The sequence below is a fragment of the Salvelinus namaycush genome, chromosome 6, assembly GCF_016432855.1.
Source record: "Salvelinus namaycush isolate Seneca chromosome 6, SaNama_1.0, whole genome shotgun sequence".
NCBI classification, from domain to species: domain Eukaryota; kingdom Metazoa; phylum Chordata; class Actinopteri; order Salmoniformes; family Salmonidae; genus Salvelinus; species Salvelinus namaycush.
The window spans coordinates 22,896,245-22,916,699 of NC_052312.1; positions in this window are offsets into that span (position 1 = coordinate 22,896,245).

Here is a 20,455-nt window from a genome sequence, read left to right on the forward strand (position 1 = left end):
CGCTTTCCACCTGGCTACCCAAACCCTGCAGCAACTGGACCTAGCCCCCCCCCCCCCCCCCTCGCTTCTCCTTCACCCAAATCCAGACAGCTGATGTCCTGAAAGAGCTACAGAATCTGGATCCCTACAAATCAGCTGGGCTTGACAATCTGGACCGTCTCTTCCTAAAATTATCCGCCGCCATTGTCACAACCCCTATTACTAGTCGCGGTCATCCCCCTCTTCAAAGGGGGAGACACTCTAGACCCAAACTGTTACAGACCTTCAAAAGTCTTCGAAAGCCAAGTGAACAAACAGATCACCGACCATCTCGAATCCCACCGTACCTTCTCCGCTATGCAATCCAGTTTCCGAGCTGGTCACAGGTGTACCTCAGCCACGCTCAAGGTCCTAAACTATATCACAACCACCATCGATAAAAAACAGTACTGTGCATCTTCATCGACCTGGCCACGACTTTCGACTCTGTCAATCACAGTATTCTCAACAGCCTTGGTTTCTCTAATGACTGCCTCGCCTGGTTCACTAACTACTTCTCAGATAGAGTTCAGTGTGTCAAATCGGAGGGCCTGTTGTCCGGACCTCTTGCAGTCTCTATGGGGGTGCCACAGGGTTCAATTCTCGGGCCGACTCTTTTCTCTGTATATATCAATCATGTCGCTCTTGCTGCGGGTGATTCTTTGATCCAACACTACGCAGACAACACCATTCTGTGTACATCTGGCCCTTCTTTGGACACTGTGTTAACAAACCTCCAAACAAGCTTCGATGACATACAACACTCCTTCCGTGGCCTCCAACTGCTCTTAAACGTTAGTAAAACTAAATGCATGCTGTCACGAGCTCCTCTCCTTGTTCGGGCGGCGTTCGGCGGTCGATGTCACCGGCTTTCTAGCCATCGCCGCTCCATTTTTCATTGTTCCATTTGTTTTGTCTTGTTCCCTGCACACCTGGTTTTCATTCCCTAATCACACTGCATGTATTTATTCCTCTGTTCCCCTCCATGTCTTTGTGTGAAATTGTTTGTTGTTATGTTGTTATTGTGACGCGCCAGGCTATGTTTCCATGTTCCGTGTTTGTGCACGTTGTATGTTTATTTGGTACATTAGCTTTGGTGAGTGTTTTTTCGCGCTTTGCACTTTTGCCTTTTTGCTGGAGGTTTTGACGCAGTTTGCGTCCGTCTGTTTGTTCACTCCAGCCTGAATAAAGTGTGTGCCTGTTCACAACTCTCTGCTCTCCTGCACCTGACTTCGCCACCAGTACACACACCCATGACACATGCTCTTCAATCGATTGCTTCCCGCACCCGCCCGCCTAGCATCACTACTCTGGACGGTTCTGACTTAGAACATGTGGACAACTATAAATACCTAGATGTCTGGCTAGACCGTAAACTCTCCTTCCAGACTTCTATTAGGCATCTCCAATCCAAAATTAAATCTAGAAGTGGCTTCCTATTTCGCAACAAAGCCTCCTTCACTCATGCTGCTAAACATACCCTCGTAAAACTGACTTTCCTGCCGATCCTTGACTTCGGCGAGGTCATTTACAAAATAGCTTCCAACACTCTACTCAGCAAATTGGATGCAGTTTATCACAGTGCCATCCGTTTTGTCACCAAAGCCCCATATACTACCCACAATTGCAACCTGTATGCTCTTGTTGGCTGGTCCTCGCTACATATTCGCCACCAAACCCACTGGCTCCAGGTCATCTATAAGTCTTTGCTAGATAAAGCTCCGACTTATCTCAGCTCACTGGTCACCATAGCAACACCCACCCGTAACACGCGCTCCAGCAGGTATATCTCACTAGTCACCCCCAAAGCCAATTCCTCCTTTGGCTGCCTTTCCTTCCATTTCTCTGCTGCCAATGACTGGAACGAATTGCAAAAATCACTGAAGTTGGAGACTTATATCTCCCTCACTAACTTCAAGCATCGGCTGTCAGAGCAGCTTACCGATCGCTGCAGCTGTACACAGCCCATCTGTAAATAGCCCATCCAACCTACTACCTACCTCATCCCCATATTTGTTTTGGTTTTTCTGCTCTTTTGCACACCAGTATTTCCACTTGCACATCCTCATCTGCACATCTATCACTCCAGTGTTAATTGTTAAATTGTAATTACTTCGGCACTGTGGCCTATTTATTGCCTTACCTCCTTACTTAATTTGCACACACTGTATACAGATTTTTCTATTGTGTTATTGACTGTACGTTTGTTTATCCCATGTGTAACTCTGTGTTGTTGTTTTTGTCGCACTGCTTTGCTTTATCTTGGCCAGGTCCCAGTTGTAAATGAGAACTTGTTCTCAACTGGCCTACCTGGTTAAATAAAGGTGAAAAAAAAAATCTATACAGACATGAGATTCGCCAAACCTGTCACACCCTGATCTGTTTCACCTGTCTTGTGCTTGTCTCCAACCACCTCCAGGTTGGTGGAGATATTTCCCAAATATCCCCTGTGCATTTATACCTGTGTTTTCTGTTTAACTGTTGCCAGTTCGTCTTGTCTCGTCAAGCCTACCAGCGTGTTTTCCCCGTATTCCTGATTCTCTCTAGCCCTTGTTTTTCAAGTTTAGCCAGTTTTACCCACTCTCCCTGCCCTGACCCTGAGCCTACTTGCCGATCTGTACTTGTCTGACACTGCCCTGAATTACCGACCTCTGCCTGCCCTGACCCGGAGCCTGCCTGTTGTTCTGTACCTTTCTGACTCTGACCTGGATTACCGACCTCTGCCTGCCCTTGACCTGTCGTCTGCCTGCTGTTCTGTACCTTTCTGACTCTGACCTGGATTACCGACCTCTGCCTGCCCTTGACCTGTCGTCTGCCTGCTGTTCTGTACCTTTCTGACTCTGATCTGGATTACCAACCTCTGGCTGCCCTTGACCTGTCGTCTGCCTGTTGTTCTGTACCTTTCTGACTCTGACCTGGATTACCGACCTCTGCCTGCCCTGACCCTGTTGTTCTGTACCTTTCTGACTCTGATCTGGATTACCGACCTCTGGCTGCCCTTGACCTGTCGTCTGCCTGCCCCCTGTTTTGTTAATAAACATCTGTGATTCGAACTGTCTGCATCTGGGCCTTATGTTGAGGTCTGATAAAACCCTTATCTAAGTGCTGACAGATGAGAGGGGTGGTACAGACAAAACATACAGAAAATCGTATAAACACAAGTTTGGGGTGACATACAAACACACACACACACACACACACACACACTGTGACTCAGCAGTTCAATGGGTCGTGCAATGCCAGAGGGGCAATGACACACACCTGCAGTACCCACAAAACACACTACTGGGTCAGAGAGAGAGGGGAGTGAGAGAGACAGAGAGAGAGAGCGGATTTGAAGGGAAATCCAAGGAGAAAAAGATATGAATGAGGTTATAAGTTAGTACATGTTTTAAAAACGGTTGAGGTTTTCACTCAGTCGGACAACTCTGAGGCACACAACGGTCCTTTAATTTTAGTTCTTCACTAGACTATCACTTTCATTTTGGAAGACCCATAAGAGTTTCTCGCTTTTGTCGGGGAAAAACATTTGTTCTGTGTACTAGAAATGTCAGGAGACCATCCTGATGTTAGTGTGCTATATGACCCCAGCCATTATCACCATGGCTGCTCGTTGTAGGCTACCCCTGAAAGGGGGGTAAAAATACGAGAAATGATTCCGACTGAATGTAGCATCAGCGACGAAACAAAAACATCTGACGTTTTTAGAACAGTATTGATTGCATTTTGATTGCATATTGAAACATATCTTAAAACATTGCCTTTTGTCCAGCATCTCGCAAACACACCGTCAGCAGCGTGTCTAGACTAGTTGCCGACTGCGAGCTGGGGTAGTTTGTTTCATGTCGAGATGGAGGAGTTAGTCGTTTGAGAGAGTGGTGAATGTGCTGCTAAAAAGGAAAATCCGGGGAAGCAAATCCGGGGAACGCAGGCGAACATAGCGAACAAACCACTATTCATTATTCCATTCCTTTGCAAAGAGGCAGGCGTATTTAGAACTCAGTCAGATCAAGAATATAAGCATTCTGAGCTTTGATCAAAGCTGGGAGCAATATTTAGATGTTGACCCTCAACGTTTTTTTCCTTTATTGTATACATTTATACACTACCGTTCAAAAGTTTGGGGTCAGATAGTAATTTCCTTGTTTTTGAAAGAAAAGCTTATTTTTTTGTCCATTAAAATAACATAAAATTGATGACATTTCTAAGTGAACCCAAACTTTTGAAAGGTGGTGTAAATACAGCACCAGTCAAAGGTTTGGACACATTTACTCATTCAAGGGTTTTTCTTTATGTTTACTATTTTTTACATTGTAGAATAATAGTGAAGACGTCAAAACTATGAAATAACACATATGGAATCATGTGGTAACCAAAAAAAATGTTAAACAAATCAAAAAATATATATTTTTAGATATTGAGATTCTTCAAAGTAGCGACCCTTTGCCTTGATGACAGCTGTGCACACTCTTGGCATTCTCTCAACCAGCTTTGCCTGGAATGCTTTTCCAACATTTTTGCAGGAGTTCCCACATATGCTGAGCACTTGTTGGCTGCTTTTCTTTCACTCTGCGGTCCAACTCATCCAAAACCATCTCAATTGGGGTGAGGTTGGGTGATTGTGGAGGCCAGGTCATCTGATGCAGCACTCCATCACTCTCCTTCTTGGTCAAATAGCCCTTACACAGCCTGGAGGTGTGTTGGGTCATTGTCCTGTTGAAAATCAAATTATAGTCCCAAGCGCAAACCAGATGGGATGGCGTATCGCTGCAAAATGCTGTGGTAGCCATGCTGGTTAAGTGTGCCTTGAATTTTAAATAAATCACAGACCGTGTCACCAGCAAAGCACCCCATACCATCACACCTCCTCCTCCAAGCTTCATGGTGGGAACCACACATGCGGAGATCATCCGTTTACCTACTCTGCGTCTCAGAAAGACAGTTTGAAGCAAAAATCTCAAATTTCCACTCATCAGACCAAAGGCCAGATTTCCACCTGTCTAATGTACATTGCTTGTGTTTCTTGGCCCAAGCAAGTCTCTTCTTATTATTGGTGTCCTTTAGTAGTGGTTTCTTTGCAGCAATTCGACCATGAAGGCCTCATTCACGCAGTCTCCTCTGAACAGTTGATGTTGAGATGTCTGTTACTTGAACATATGGCCTCCCGGGTGGCGCAGTGGTCTAGGGCACTGCATCGCAGTGCTAGCTGCGCCACCAGAGTCTCTGGGTTCGCGCCCAGGCTGGGCTGGGTTCGTGCCCAGGCTCTGTCGCAGCCGGCCGCAACCGGGAGGTCCGTGGGGCGACGCACAATTGGCATAGCGTCGTCCGGGTTAGGGAGGGTTTGGCCGGTAGGGATATCCTTGTCTCAGTATGTAAAATGTAATAAAATGTATGCACTCTACTGTTGTTGAAAGCAATTACATGGACAAGATCCCTCCCAATTGAGGTAACAACCTGGCGGACAAAATGGCGGACGGAAGACAGGGTGGTGCGGCAGGTGCCGCTTCGCATTCGAATGCTGTAATTTTATCTAAACCATCAGGTGTACGCCGACCCCAGCTAAGTAACTCATGCAAAGAGTTAAAGCGCAATTATGTGTTTTATCTCCAGTACTCTGCCATGATTGTCAGTTATGTAGCTGCTCTACTGATAATCTCAGTGCGTCCTTGCTGGGATGACACAATCAGTCTACTACCGGAGAATATTAACACCAAACACATTGGTTCACCGTTCCACGGGAGCGGACAGTACACAGCATACCATAATGTTCTGAATAATGGCCAAGTCTACCTCGCTCCTTATTCTACTGAACCGCTTAGGCGCAACAAACACAAGTCCAACATTTATCGGAAACTGTTAAACTACCTGTTCACTACCCTCCTGCTCTCCGGGGATGTGCAACTCAATCCTGGGCCCAACATCACCGAGCCAGCGATACGCACCGGAGTGGAAAGCGGTGGATGGCCTCGTCCACTGATCGTCGCCGCTGTGGAAGTGGGTGAGTGCTATGGTCCTATGGTTTCTCTCGACTCACCCGGCTCCAGGATAGATTTTGACTCTTCAAACATACCAAAGTCGCTATATGCGATCCCTGACTCTGCTTCTGGTACGCAAGCTGTTTTAATTAGTTCCCCGCATCCAGTGCAGGCGGGAGGGATTGTTAATTGCGCTACCGAACTGCCCCTAATCAAAACGAAACAAAACGGCCTAAACCCAGCCGTCAGAAAACACAGAAAATTTAACTTTTTTCAATGTGTCAATCACTCTCGAGTCATCTGGGACCCACGAGCTAAGCCCAAGGGACTACTAGGGGGGCACTTGAACATTCGTAGTGTCATTCCAAAAAGTGATCAAATTCAACATCTACTCACAGACTCCAACCTTGACTTTCTCTGCCTCTCGGAGACATGGCTCCATAAAAACTCTCCATCTGCTGCTTTGATTGTGCCTGGCTACAATGTTTTCAGGAGAGACAGGACTGAAGGAAGAGGAGGGGGTGTGATGATTTACATTAAAGAACATATCCGATGTAAACAAATTGAGTGGTCATGTGATAATGAACTAGAATGTATTGGCCTGAACATTACACTGTCTCCCCAAATGTCTTTTACCCTCATTGGAATGTATAGGCCACCTTCCACCAAAAGTGTGTTTTTTGATCAGTTTAAAAACATGCTTAGGGAATGTGATTTTGGGAAAGAGGTCATCTTAATGGGAGATTTTAACATTAATTATGAAGACAAGTGTTGTAGGAAAACCCTCAAACGGATCATTAATACCTTTGACCTTACACAGCTAGTTAAAGGGCCAACCAGGGTGACTTGTTGCTCTAAAACACAGATTGATTTGGTGTTCAGTAATAAACCAGAGAGAGTGACTAAATCATTCAATATGGTTACTGGGCTATCTGATCATAATCTGACACTTATAGCCAGAAAGCTGTCTAAGAGCAGGTTTAACCTCTCTACTGTTAGAAAGCCTGATCAACTAAGAATACCTAAGAGTGAATTAAGCTATTTTGAAAATGCAATTAAGGGAATTAACTGGAATGATCTCTTGTCCTATGCAGACGTGGAAGCTGATAGTCAAGTTTTTCTATCCACAATCCAGACTACATTAAATGGTTTCCTAAAGAAAATCAAATCCAAACCTGGCCAAAAGAGCACTCTTCCTTGGCTAAATGGAGAAATCTGGAAATTGATGAAAGAACGAGATTATTATCTAAAAATAGCCCTAAGATCCAAATTAGAGCATGACAGACGTAGGTTTACCATGTTGAGAAATAAGGTGATGAAAGAAATCAGACAGGCCAAGGCAAACTTTTTTATTAACATAATTGGTGAAGCAAAGGGAAATTCTAAACTGATCTGGGAGAATCTAAAAAAGTTAACAGGGAAAGACCATAGTAACACTGCAAAAAGACTAGAAATCATGGTGAATAACAATCTAACACAGGATGCAGTTGAAATAGCAATAGCCTTCAATTCCTACTTTATTGACTCTGTCAGGGTACTGACACAGAACCCCTCCACTGGTTTCTTGGGCTCAGTGCTAGTAAATGATGCTCAACCTGTCTTCATCATAAGGGAGGTTTCTGAGTCAAAGGTGGACAAGGTGATTAGCTCACTAAAGAACTCTAAAGCCAAAGATGTGTTTGGGATGGACTCTACCTTTCTTAAAAACTACAAAGAGTCACTCATTGGCCCCATTACTAAGGTCACCAACACATCTATTGGTCTCGGGGTGTTTCCAAGGGTATGGAAGTCGGCCATAATAACAGCCATCTTTAAATCAGGCGACCCTGCTGACGTGAGTAACTACAGGCCCATTAGTATATTACCTGTGGTGTCAAAGGTTGTTGAAAAGTGTGTAGCAGAACAACTGATTGCCCACCTCAACAACAGCCCCTTCACATTACATTCCATGCAGTTTGGCTTCAGAGCGAAACACTCCACAGAAACGGCCAACTGCTTTCTTCTGGAAAATGTGAAGTCCAAGATGGACAAAGGGGGCGTTGTTGGGGCTGTGTTTCTGGACCTAAGGAAGGCTTTTGATACTGTTAACCATGAGATTCTCATCACAAAATTGTCCAAGTTTAACTTTTCCCCTGATGCCTTGAGATGGATGAAATCATACCTTGAAGGCAGAACTCAGTGTGTCAGAGTGAGCAATGAGCTGTCGCCCACTCTTAGCTATGATGTGGGCGTGCCCCAAGGGTCAATACTGGGGCCCCTCCTGTTCAGCCTGTACATTAATGATCTGCCTTCTGTCTGTACTGGGTCTGAAGTTCAAATGTATGCAGATGATACAGTGATATATGTGCATGCAAAGAGCAAACAACAAGCTGCACAAGAACTCACTACTGTAATGGTCCAGGTTACAAAGTGGCTCAGTGACTCGTGTTTGCATCTCAATGTGAAAAAAACTGTTTGCATGTTCTTCACAAAGAGGGCAACAGATGCTACTGAGCCAGATGTCTATGTGTCAGGGGAGAAGCTCCAGGTGGTATCTGATTTTAAGTACCTTGGCATCATACTTGATTCCAACCTCTCTTTTAAAAAGCACGTGAAAAAGGTAATTCAAATAACCAAATTCAACCTAGCTAATTTCCGATATATTCGAAATTGTTTGACTACAGAGGTAGCAAAACTGTACTTCAAATCTATGATACTCCCCCACTTAACATACTGCTTGACTAGTTGGGCCCAAGCTTGCTGTACAACAGTAAGACCTATTCAGTCTGTCTACAAACAGGCTCTCAAAGTGCTTGATAGGAAGCCCAATAGCCATCATCACTGTCACATCCTCAGAAAGCATGAGCTCCTGAGTTGGGAAAATCTTGTGCAATACACTGATGCATGTCTTGTATTCAAGATCCTAAATGGCTTGGCTCCCCCTCCACTCAGTATTTTTGTTAAACAGAAAACCCAAACATATGGCAGCAGATCCACAAGGTCTGCCATGAGAGGTGACTGTGTAGTTCCCCTAAGGAAAAGCACCTTTAGTAAATCCGCTTTTTCTGTGAGAGCTTCCCATGTCTGGAATACACTGCCATCAGACACACATAACTGCACCACATATCACACTTTCACAAAATGCTTGAAGACATGGCTTAAGGTCAATCAGATTTGTGAACATGGTCCCTAGCTGTGTGTTGCCGCTTTCCATGTCTGTTGTCTAACTTGTGAGGTGTGGAAACACTTTGTTGCTTTTATGAATTTTGTCTTGCTGCTTTTTGTTCTATGTTGCTCTGTCTGTATGCTACGTCTTGCTTGTCCTATGTTGCTATGTCTGTATGCTATGTCTTGTTCTATGTTGCTATTGTCCATATTGTAATTGTTTTTAATAACCTGCCCAGGGACTGCGGTTGAAAATTAGCCGGCTGGCTAAAACCGGCACTTTTACTGAAACGTTGATTAATGTGCACTGTCCCTGTAAAAATAAAATAAACTCAAACTCAAACTCAAGTCGCTCTGGATAAGAGCGTCTGCTAAATGACTAAAATGTAAAATGTAACTCTGCGAAGCATTTATTTGGGCTGCAATCTGAGGCTGATAACTCTAATGAATATTCTCTGCAGCAGAGGTAACTCTGGGTCTCCTTTCCCGTGGCGGTCCTCATGAGTGCCAGTTTCATCATAGCGCTTGATGGTTTTTGCGACTGCACTTGAAGAAACGTTCAAAGTTCTTGACATTTTCCAGATTGACTGACCTTCATGTATTAAAGTAATGCTGGACTGTTGTTTCTCTTTGCTTATTTGAGCTGTTCTTGCCATAATATGGCAATATTTGACCAAATATTGACCAAATAATATGGCAATATTTTACCAAATAGGGCTATCTTCTGTATACAACCCCTACCTTGTCACAACACAACTGATTGGATCAATTACATAAAGAAGGAAAGAAATTACACAAATTAACTTTTAACAAGGCACACCTGTTAATTGAAATGCATTCCAGGTGACTACTTCATGAAGCTGGTTGAGAGAATGCCAAGAGTGTGTAAAGCTGTCATCAAGGCAAAGGGTGGCTACTTTGAAGAATCTCAAATATAAAACATATTTTGATTATTTTAACACTTTTTTTGGTTACTACATGATTACACATGTGTTATTTCATTGTTTTGATGTCTTATTCTACAGTGTAGAAAATAGTGAAAAATAAGGAAAACCCTTGAATGAGTAGGTGTGTCCAAACTTTTGACTGGTACTGTATATATACTGTATATCCGGACCTCGGAGTCCTCATTATGTAGTTACGGCCATGATAGAGAAGTAAAAATAAATGTATTGTCATACCCGTGGTATACGGTCTGATATACCAAAGCTGTCAGCCAAACAGCATTCAGGGCTCGAACCACCCAGTTTATAATACAGTACAAAGCAGGATCATGGAGTTAGATAGCTAACTTGCCTTTTTATTTTGTAGAAGGATAAGCTTGAAATAGGCATGGCCTAATTGATTTAACAAATGAAAAGACATATGCAAGCTTTTTTATCCATATCAGTCCCGAGGCCCAAGCAAAAATCGACTTTTCACTTAATTTATCTGCATGACCAGCCCTTATATTAAGCCGCACAATGAAGTGTTTTAGCATGTTCTTTTCAGGACAACCAGGGCTACAAGTACAACACAAAACAAATTGGCATAAACAGTTGCTTGCATGAGTGTTAATTGACAAATGTCAATAAAAGAAGGTTTGCCAAAGCAAAAGCCAGATAAAAAATGAATTTATATGAATGCCTTTAAAAAAAATAATATTCAATTTTTTTATTACACCAGATACAAACATACACATACAAACATCAACTTACAGACGTACACAAACAACGACTACATCTCATCTGCCCAGACATGCTCATAATGTACCCCCATCCCTAGTTGCAACATCATTTTTTTGTCACATGGCCTTAAATTGTACCAATTCGTTTTTCTCTGTCGCCCATGCTATTTCAATATTTCAATAATATTTATATGAACGATGTAAGTACTGAAAATGTTTGCTCAGTGGGAAATTAATGTCCAACTAGTCAGTGACAACTCTGTTGCGATTGGCGTTTGTGACAGCAACTTTTTGAGCGTATTACAATATTATAGACACTATGTCCTGGGATTTCCTATGATCTTCTATGTAGACGGCTCTTGTGTAGCTTGTGAGTGTCATAGAGCAAAACAGGCGTTTTTTAAAATAAAAATACCCGGACCCGGTCCCCTTCCAGATCCGCCCTTATCTCACAGGCACCGCTAAATCTCGGGCCCCCTCTAATCACGCTAAAACACACAATGTTTAAAAGGGGTTAGAAGTCCTAAATCACACCGGCTTGGGTTAATGAACCATAAAATCAACAGTTATTTCGGGTTGCTTATCAAAGATAGCTGGCTATCTCATTGATCCTGCTTTGTAGTACTGTGTACCCCTCTGATGTGTCAGGTCCGATTTGACTTAGACAGGTTATGTAAAAGTCTGGGTCTGTTCCGTCCTGTGTGTGAGTTTGTGTGTGTTTCGGTTTGTGTGTTTATACAAGCGTGTGTGCGTTAATGCGAGCCCGTGCTGTGTGTGAACTGTGCGCTGTGCGTTTAAGATACAGTATCAGTCCCCCGTCTGTACATATTGTGGTTATAACCACCACAACCTCTCCCAATAACTTACCAGAACCACACCAACATGCAGGCTCATACTAGCCAGGCAGACACCAAATAAAACATTTTCTTTCACTAAATAAAAACCTGAATTGTTGCCAGTTGTGGTCGACTACCAAAGACACACCCCACGGGGATGTTCTTTTCACACAGTCTCCAGAAGTGGAAACAGAAGCATGAGGTTAACATTGATGCTGGTTTGTGTTTGTAGAACTGGTAACCCAGCAGTATTGTTGGCTAGAGGCCAAATATGACAAAGGAAGTTACAATAAATGTTGACTCTACCAGTTAGAGCTGTGTCTCCACTCTCTTCAATTGTTCATCCATTTTGACTGTACCTACACTTGAAGTGGCGATATGACCAGGAAAAACTCAGGGCCCTACTTACAGCCTGTAATATAAACTAAAATAGTTATAACCTTTTTCCCTGGAGTGGAAAAACTCAGGGCTCAAGCTACTATTACTCCACAATTGTACTATTGCACATAGACCAGGTTGAAATGACTCCAGTCATTGGCCTGGCACTTTCTTTAAGAGTGAGTGAGTATGTCGGACTCGTCTAGCCAAATTCTTTACACATTAGGCTCTGTCGCCAGCTGCACTTATCAGTGTCAAAACAATGTCTTCCCTCCTCTGTATCACCATTGTTTGTGTCCCAAATGGCACCCTATTCCCTATATAGGGCACTGGTCAAAAGTAGAGCACTATATAGGGAACAGGGTCCCATTTGGGATGCAGCCATTGATCAGAAACTCTTACAATTTTCCATTCAAACCCCAAGCACCTTCCCTTCCAGTAGTGCTGACACGTCATTTCTTGGAATCTTCAACAGACAATGGTGTCCAATTGGAGAATTTGACCACTCATACTTTGTTGACCCTCCAGTAGAATTCCACTAATTTCTAGCTATCTAGAAATGTGTGGGGACGTGTGTGCATTGCCTTTTAATGCTCTTCCTTGTGTGTGTGTGCATGCATGTCCTTATTACTAACCATTAATACCATAGCTATTCTCTCTCTGGGGAGGGTTCAGGAAATGTTATTTTCCCCCATGACAATTTCACCTCCTTATTCACTTCCTGTTGTTGAGTCTGGTTCGCTGGGCATGCAACCACCGTTATCAGACAAAAATGAAGACTAACATCAGAAAAACGTGAATATTCCTGTAAGGGTCATCGGCACTGTCATTATTACAAAGCAGAATTACTGTAGCAAGAGTTTTTTTGTTCAAACAGCAATTTCACAACTTTCATTGAAAAGTTCTGTTTTCCACAATAATTTGTAACATACTTAGTAGCTAACGTTTAGTCACTTTCAATTTTGTAATTTTTCATTGGGTAATTCATTTTCATTGGGTAATTCATTGTCATCTTTATTTCTAAGTATGCCTGCTTGAACATTATTAGTGAATACTATGATATTACTGACTACTACTACTGCAACTTTCTGTCACATCTTCGCTGCTTATGGATATCTGTTACTCAACGAGAGTCAGAGGATGAGTAGGAGTCAGGGAGACGGGGTCAGCATTTCTGACAGGATTGGCCTTTTCGAGGGAATACCCATTCCTCCTATTCGTCATGTGTCTCCCTCTAATCACCCTTTCCTGTAACTTCCCCTCCTTTCATTGTTCATCTAGTCATTCCTCCCCCACACATCACATCCCTCCATTTCCCCTTCCCCCATCCCTCGCTCCCAGACCATCTGTCCTTAGACCTATGCCCACGATCTCTCTCTTCCTCGCTTCTTTTCTCAGTTGTTTATTTATTTGCCATCACGACCACAACAATAATAATATCCAGATTTCCTCTTGGTTACATAACAGTGAAGGCTACTTTATGTGCAATCTTCACAACTAGCCAAAATAAGCACAGACCAATAGATAAGTCTATTTTAGTCTTTATTTGGATGAGCTATTGTCTAGTCATTGTCATTTTCTACTACACTTTTAGAAAAAAGGGTTCTAAAAGGGTTCTACGGCTGTCCCCATAGGCGAACCCTTTTTGGTTCCAGGTAAAACCATCTGTAGAAAGGGTTCTACCTGCAACCAAAAATGGTTATTCAAAGGGTCTCCTATGGGGACAGCCGAAGAACCCTTTAAGGTTCTAGATAGCACCTTTTTTCTAAGAGTGTACCACACCCATAAAGTAAGAGTTCAGAAAAGTAAGAGTTCAAAAAAGTGATTTAACAGTGAATTATGATAGAAGAACAAATAAATAAAGAACTTTTTTCAATTTTCATTCAGAATAGGTTGGCCCGTTGCACAATAATCTTTTTGGCCTTGCCCAAGCTGTTCTCTTCGTTCTTGAGTCATTGTGTTTTTCTCATACCACTGTCATCGCTTAATTTATCCTTCTTTACTTATTTAAGAGATCCTATTGTTAGAGTTCAGAAGCTGATTTATTGAAATACATTTAATAGCGGTTCCATTGTGGTAGTAAAGTCAAGTGGATTGATTGGAAGAGGTTGAGCATAGTTCTTAAGAATAGTAGCCGTTGCCTTAAACACAATGATATGCCTGACAAGCAACCATAGCAGATGTCTATGAGTTGTTATACAGTACAATGTACTTATGGAATTTGATAGTGACGACAAATGGATTGCTGCAATTTACTAGCCAGCTGATTCTACGTAGAAAATATTTGGTCTCGACCTGATTCAGGCAATTCAGCTGAATTAATTTGTCTGGGAAAGTAAGAGAGCTAAGTTTTAATGTTGCATTAAACAGTTTGTCATTCTTTCTAAATGTCTAGGAGTTGTTATACACAGCATACATATGGAATTTTAAAGTGACAACAGATGGATTGCAGTTATTACTCTCCAGCTGATTCAGGTTGTATATGAGACCCCTGTCACGCAAAATTACGGGCAAAATAATTCCACAGCAGATGATGTTTCCTAAGGTGTGTTGAAATGTGTGTGTGTGTAGTCTAAGTGTAAGTGAGTGTGTACCACATCATATGATGATCAAACGATATATACCTGTAGACTTACAGTGGGTATAGAAAGTCACCACCCCCTTTCAAAATGTTCACCTTTTGCTGCCTTACAGCCTGAAATGAAAACACATAAAATCAGACTTTTTCCAGCTTTATTTACACACAGCAACCCACAATATCCAAGGGAAAAAATACATCTAAAAACTCTGAAAATTAAAACAGTAAAATAAGTGAACACCCCCCTGAGTTAATACTTGGTGGACCCACTTTTGCTTGGTGGACCCACTTTTGCTCTCTTTGAATACGTCTCTACTAACTTTGCACACCTAGACTGTGCAATACTTGCCCATTCTTCCTTGCAGAATTGTTGAAGCTCAGTCAAATTGCATGGTAACCGCTCATGGACTGCACTCTTCAAGTCATTTCACAGATTCTGGATGGGATTTAGGTCGGGGCTCTGACTAGGCCACTCAAGGACATTTACCTTCTTGTCCTTCAGCCACTGTACGGTTGCTTTGAGTCATTGTCATGTTGAAATGTGAACCATCTACACATAATGTGTATTTTGTACTGACGCTTAATGATTTTTCTATGCAATATACAGTATATCATACGTATGACAGCTTTTTTTTCTCTTTCCACATTACTACTATCCCTAAAACTTTTCCTTAAAACCGCAGAAGCTTAGCAGTTTCTCTTTCTCTGTGGTATAGTAGAAACAAAACACATTTTCACAGATTCTTTCTCAATGCATATTTCAAATGTAGGACAGTTTTAGATTAATTTTCTTACAACATAACTCTATGACTAAAAATGTTCCTTCAAACTGCATCTTTTTGGTTTCACTTTAGGCCTGAGTAGAAATGAAACCAATGTTGAATTAATTTGTCTGAGAAAGTGGTTGGAAGGGAAGTTTTAATGTTGCATAAAAGCTGTTTGTCTTTCATCCAAAATGTATTTTGGGTCAATTCCTTTTCCAGAATACCCCTAGTCTGTTTCCCGTAGTAACAGAACAGTGAGTTCCCATTCCCATGCTCATTTTATCCCACCTCAGAGAAAATGGAGTGGGCGGTCAAACCAGATTTCCATTGACAAACTAATAAGGAATGTACCAAATTAAGGGGTCTTGGGGGTTGTGGGTGGGAATATATTTTTAGATTTTTTTGATGTTTACATTTTGTTCATTTAGCAGATGCACTTATCCAGCACTTATAGGAGCAATTAGGGTTAAGTGCTTTGCTCAAGGGCACATCGACAGACTTTTAATCTAGACGGCTTGGGGATTTGAACCAGCAAGCTTTCAGTTACTGGCCCAACACTCTTAAACACTAGGCAACCTGCCGCCACTTAGCGTCATTATACAAACAAACATGACCGTAGCTAGGTTTCCATCCAATTGCCAACAGATTTTCGTGCAAATACTCTGAAATCCGCATGAAGAAAATGCAAATTTTCCCACCAGTGGTGAGTTTCCACCAAAGGGACTTGTTGCGAATCAAAATAAGTGTGTGATGACATAGTGCACACAAAATGTAGGCTACTTTTTCGCTTCCGTTTTCATGTATGGAATAATGATCTATGTGTTTCCATCGCATTTTCAACTTTTGTCACAAAAACTGTTGCGTTAAATAGTAAATGCGCCTACTCTGGTCTCGGCATGGGTGATCTAGCCAATAGCTCCCAGATAGCCGACAGTGCAGGTAGGCTAATCTACATGATGAAGTTATTAGGGATAATAGCATCAATCAAGCATCAATCATTATGTCCCGACTCCGGGATGCTGGCCTTCTAGTTCCTCTGTCCAGTGTCTGTGTTCTTTTGCCCATCTTAATCTTTTATTTTTATTGGCCAGTCTGAGATATGGCTTTTTCTTTGCAACGCTGCCTAGAAGGCCAGCATCCCGGAGTCGCCTCTTCACTGTTGACGTTGAGACTGGTGTTCTGCGGGTACTATTTAATGAAGCTGCCAGTTGAGGACTTGTAAGGCATCTGTTTCTCAAACTAGACACTCTAATGTACTTGTCCTCTTGCTCAGTTGTACACCGGGGCCTCCCACTCCTCTTTCTATTCTAGTTAGAGACAGTTTGCGCTGTTCTGTGAAGGGAGTAGTACACAGCGTTGTACGAGATTTTCAGTTTCTTGGCAATTTCTTGCATGGAATATCCTTAATTTCTCAGAACAAGAATAGACAGACGATTTTCAGAAGAAAGTTATTTGTTTCTGGCCATTTTGAGACTGTAATCAAACCCACAAATGCTGATGCTCCAGATTGTGACTAGGGTGGGCATTCTAGTTTCTTTATTTCTATGTTTTCTATTTCTTTGTGTTTGGCCGGGTGTGGTTCTCAATCAGAGGCAGCTGTCTACCCAAACTTTTGAATGGTAGTGAATTCTGAACTATAACGATTTAAGTTACTTGAATATGTAGGGTAAATGTAGGTTCCCTGCTACTTAAAGTATTAACCTTCAATTATAAGTTGTAAGTAGTTCTGATTAATACTTTTCAGTGGTAGTGTCTTAATGTTTGACATTGTTTTATGTATTTAACGATTGGTTATTTTAACCCACCATAGCAGGCATTGTTGAGCACAGTGCTCATTCCTGACCTTCCACGGAGTTGCATTATTTTCCAGACAATGCATAGAGCCCCGAGTTTATTATCCCTTTCATACCATGGCTATAATCAAAAAATAAATGAATAAAATATAACTGGAACCCTTGGTTATGAAATCCTGCTTAAGACACATGGCATAATGACCATAACAAACGCTCTCACTGTCACGCCCTGACCTGAGATATCTCTGTTTTCTTTATATTTTGGTTAGGTCAGGGTGTGACTAGGGTGGATTACGCTAGTTTTTGGATTGTCTAGGGGTTTTGTATTGTCTAGGGTTTTTGTATGTCTAGGTATTTGTATGTTTATGGTGGCCTGATATGGTTCCCAATCAGAGGCAGCTGTTTATCGTTGTCTCTGATTGGGGATCATATTTAGGTAGCCATTTCCCCTTTGGTGTTTGTGGGTTCTTATTCTATGTTTAGTTGCCTGTCTGCACTATTCATATAGCTTCACGGTTTGTTCAGTGTTCTTTAATTAAAAAAAGAATGTACGCATACCACGCTGCACCTTTGTCTCCTTCATATGACGAACGTGACACTCACCCATGTCCCTAGTTCTGTACATTTTAAGGTTACAGTTAGAATGAGAACCCTCAAACTCTGTTAAATGGGAACTAATATAATTTTAGCAACATGAAATCGTATTAAAATCTGTTCATATACACCCCCAGGAAGAATATCACACTTAAAAGAAAAAAAATCGGACAAGCGAACACTTAGATATGGTCATTTTCATAAATTCTTAGAATGTTTGGGAATTACGTATACTAAGGCATTTGTGAAAATTCTATAGCAATAGTGGGAAAGCGACCTTGCGTTTGGACAATTAATAGACACTGCAGTAAATAAAACCTAATAAAAAAAAACTCTGTCTTGTCCAGGACTGGAGTCTACACATACCGGTGCAACAGAGCCAATCAAAGCTACAGTAGGCCTTTATACAAACAAGCCATTTGCCACATGGGCCTGCCATCGTTCACTTTGAACTAGACTGTGTGTTAAGGCAGATTCCCTCCTCTTCGTCTGAAGAGGAGGTGTAGGGATCGGACCAAAACGCAGAGTGGAAAGTGTCCATGTTTTATTAAGAAATAAACTGAACACTACACTAATCAAAATAACAATCCCGTGTGGCACGAACACTGACACGAAATACAAACACCCACAAAACACACGTGAAACCCCGGCTGCCTAAGTATGATTCTCAATCAGGGACAATGATTGACAGCTGCCTCTGATTGAGAATCATACCAGGCCGAACACAAAAAACCCAACATAGAAAACACACATAGACAACCCACCCCCACTCACGCCCTGACCATAGTAAATAAATACAAAATAAGGGAAAATAAGGTCAGGAACGTGACACTGTGTGTTTACAGGCAGTTGCAACCATGCGACTTCAGATCATTAGAACGCATTCAACAAAAGCCACAAAATGGATTTCTGCAAATATGTAAATACCACTGAAGTTATCTTACAGTTTGGAATTTTGAAGTATTATTGATCAAACAACCATGAAAAGGTAGAATCTCTCTCCCTCAGTTATGCACAACAACAAGATTAACAACTAATGCTAGCCAGAGCAAGAAGAACTAAAATCTAACGAAGGAACATTAGATAAACCCTCTCAAACTTTTTCAGCTAGTTGGCTGTCAAAATTTCACTGATAAACGATGGGGAATTGTAGCCTACTCGTCCTTCTTCAGCTTCCTTGGCAATGAATGCTTGTCCAAACCCAGCATCCAAGCTAACTGGCTAAAGTTGGCCAACTTGCTAACTAGCTACTTCCAGACACAAACACCTCACTCTGACTATTTAACTCGCTTAGGAAAGTTGGTTAGGTTGTTTACATGTTATCTAGAGTGTTCGTGACTAACTATTTATTTTTTGCCTATGTTTACTGACACGGTCATATTCAGCGGGTGATGCGCGTTTGTAAATTCATCAGTTATTCTGCGCTCTGTCACACTCAGAGAGAGTGCTCTGAAATCGGAGAAGATAGCCAGAGATACATTTGCGAACGCCAGAGATATGCTAACTGGATAACAGTCGTTCAAGTTCTTGCTAGCTAACCAAGTGACACCCGCATCTCTAGCTGTGTATTGCCAACCGAAAAATGAATGAGGGGGAAAAAGTAAATCATTCACCTCGTCCAATGACGTCAGCCTACTAGCAGCTACCTAGCTATCTAGCTAAAGTTAGGCTCCGTGTTTTTAGCTTACCACATAAATAGATGCGCTAGCCTATTAGCCACGTTATGACTGACTTGTGATCGTTGCTCTTGCTAGTTTGATTGTATTGACATTCCCAGCCTTATTTACATTTGTCTGTTTTTGTCAAAAATATTGACTCATTGAAACTGAAACAGTGCATCCCGAATGGAGGCATCAAACAATGTACCAGGTCAGATGTGATTTACAACCTGATAGCAATAGGAATGTATTGGTGAAATATATTAATCATGCATTGAACTGCAACCATCTATTCTGCCAACAATCCATTAGTGTACGTCATGGAACGTTGAGTCAAATAGAACCTAATTTTAAAACCTCTTATAAAGTTGGTTTTGTAGCATAAACTGGGAATGTGATATTTTTGACTGATATTATGATTGTCTGTTTGTTTCACATCTGAAAAGTAGTTAAAACGCTGTCAGTTCCATTTGCCACCAGAAATGTGTTCATTTGCAGTTTTCAACATCCACTGAAGTAGATAGCAAGTTTACAAGATAGCTACAGTAGTTGCTATGGTAACCAAACAAACATATTTGCTTGTTTAGCTAACCGAACCATCAGTCCTAGCTTGCTATTATGAAAATCGAATTCAACAATTGCAATACTGTTTTCAATTCGACTTCTGTTTTCAAAAGCAGCTCAAAGAAAATTTCTAAAAATAAACTATAGCCATGGAATTTTACAGTGCAAATATATCGTGCCTTATGGGGAAGTAATGCACGCTCTAGAATGCCCTTCAAGACAATCAGAAAGGAGTATTCAAAAATGCCATGGTATAAATCTACAATACACTATCAACATGCTGTGTGTAACTAGGCAGTTAAGCTCATGTGAACAAGCAGCAACAGCAACTATAACACATGTAGGTTAAAAAACAACAATAAAACGTTAACAGCCTATGACATCACAGAGTCAAAGGGATCCCAAATTTACTACCATGTTGCCTCCAGTTCAACCCCCCTCCTTCTCAGTTACCGTGGAAACCATGGAGTTACAGTAAGACGCTTGA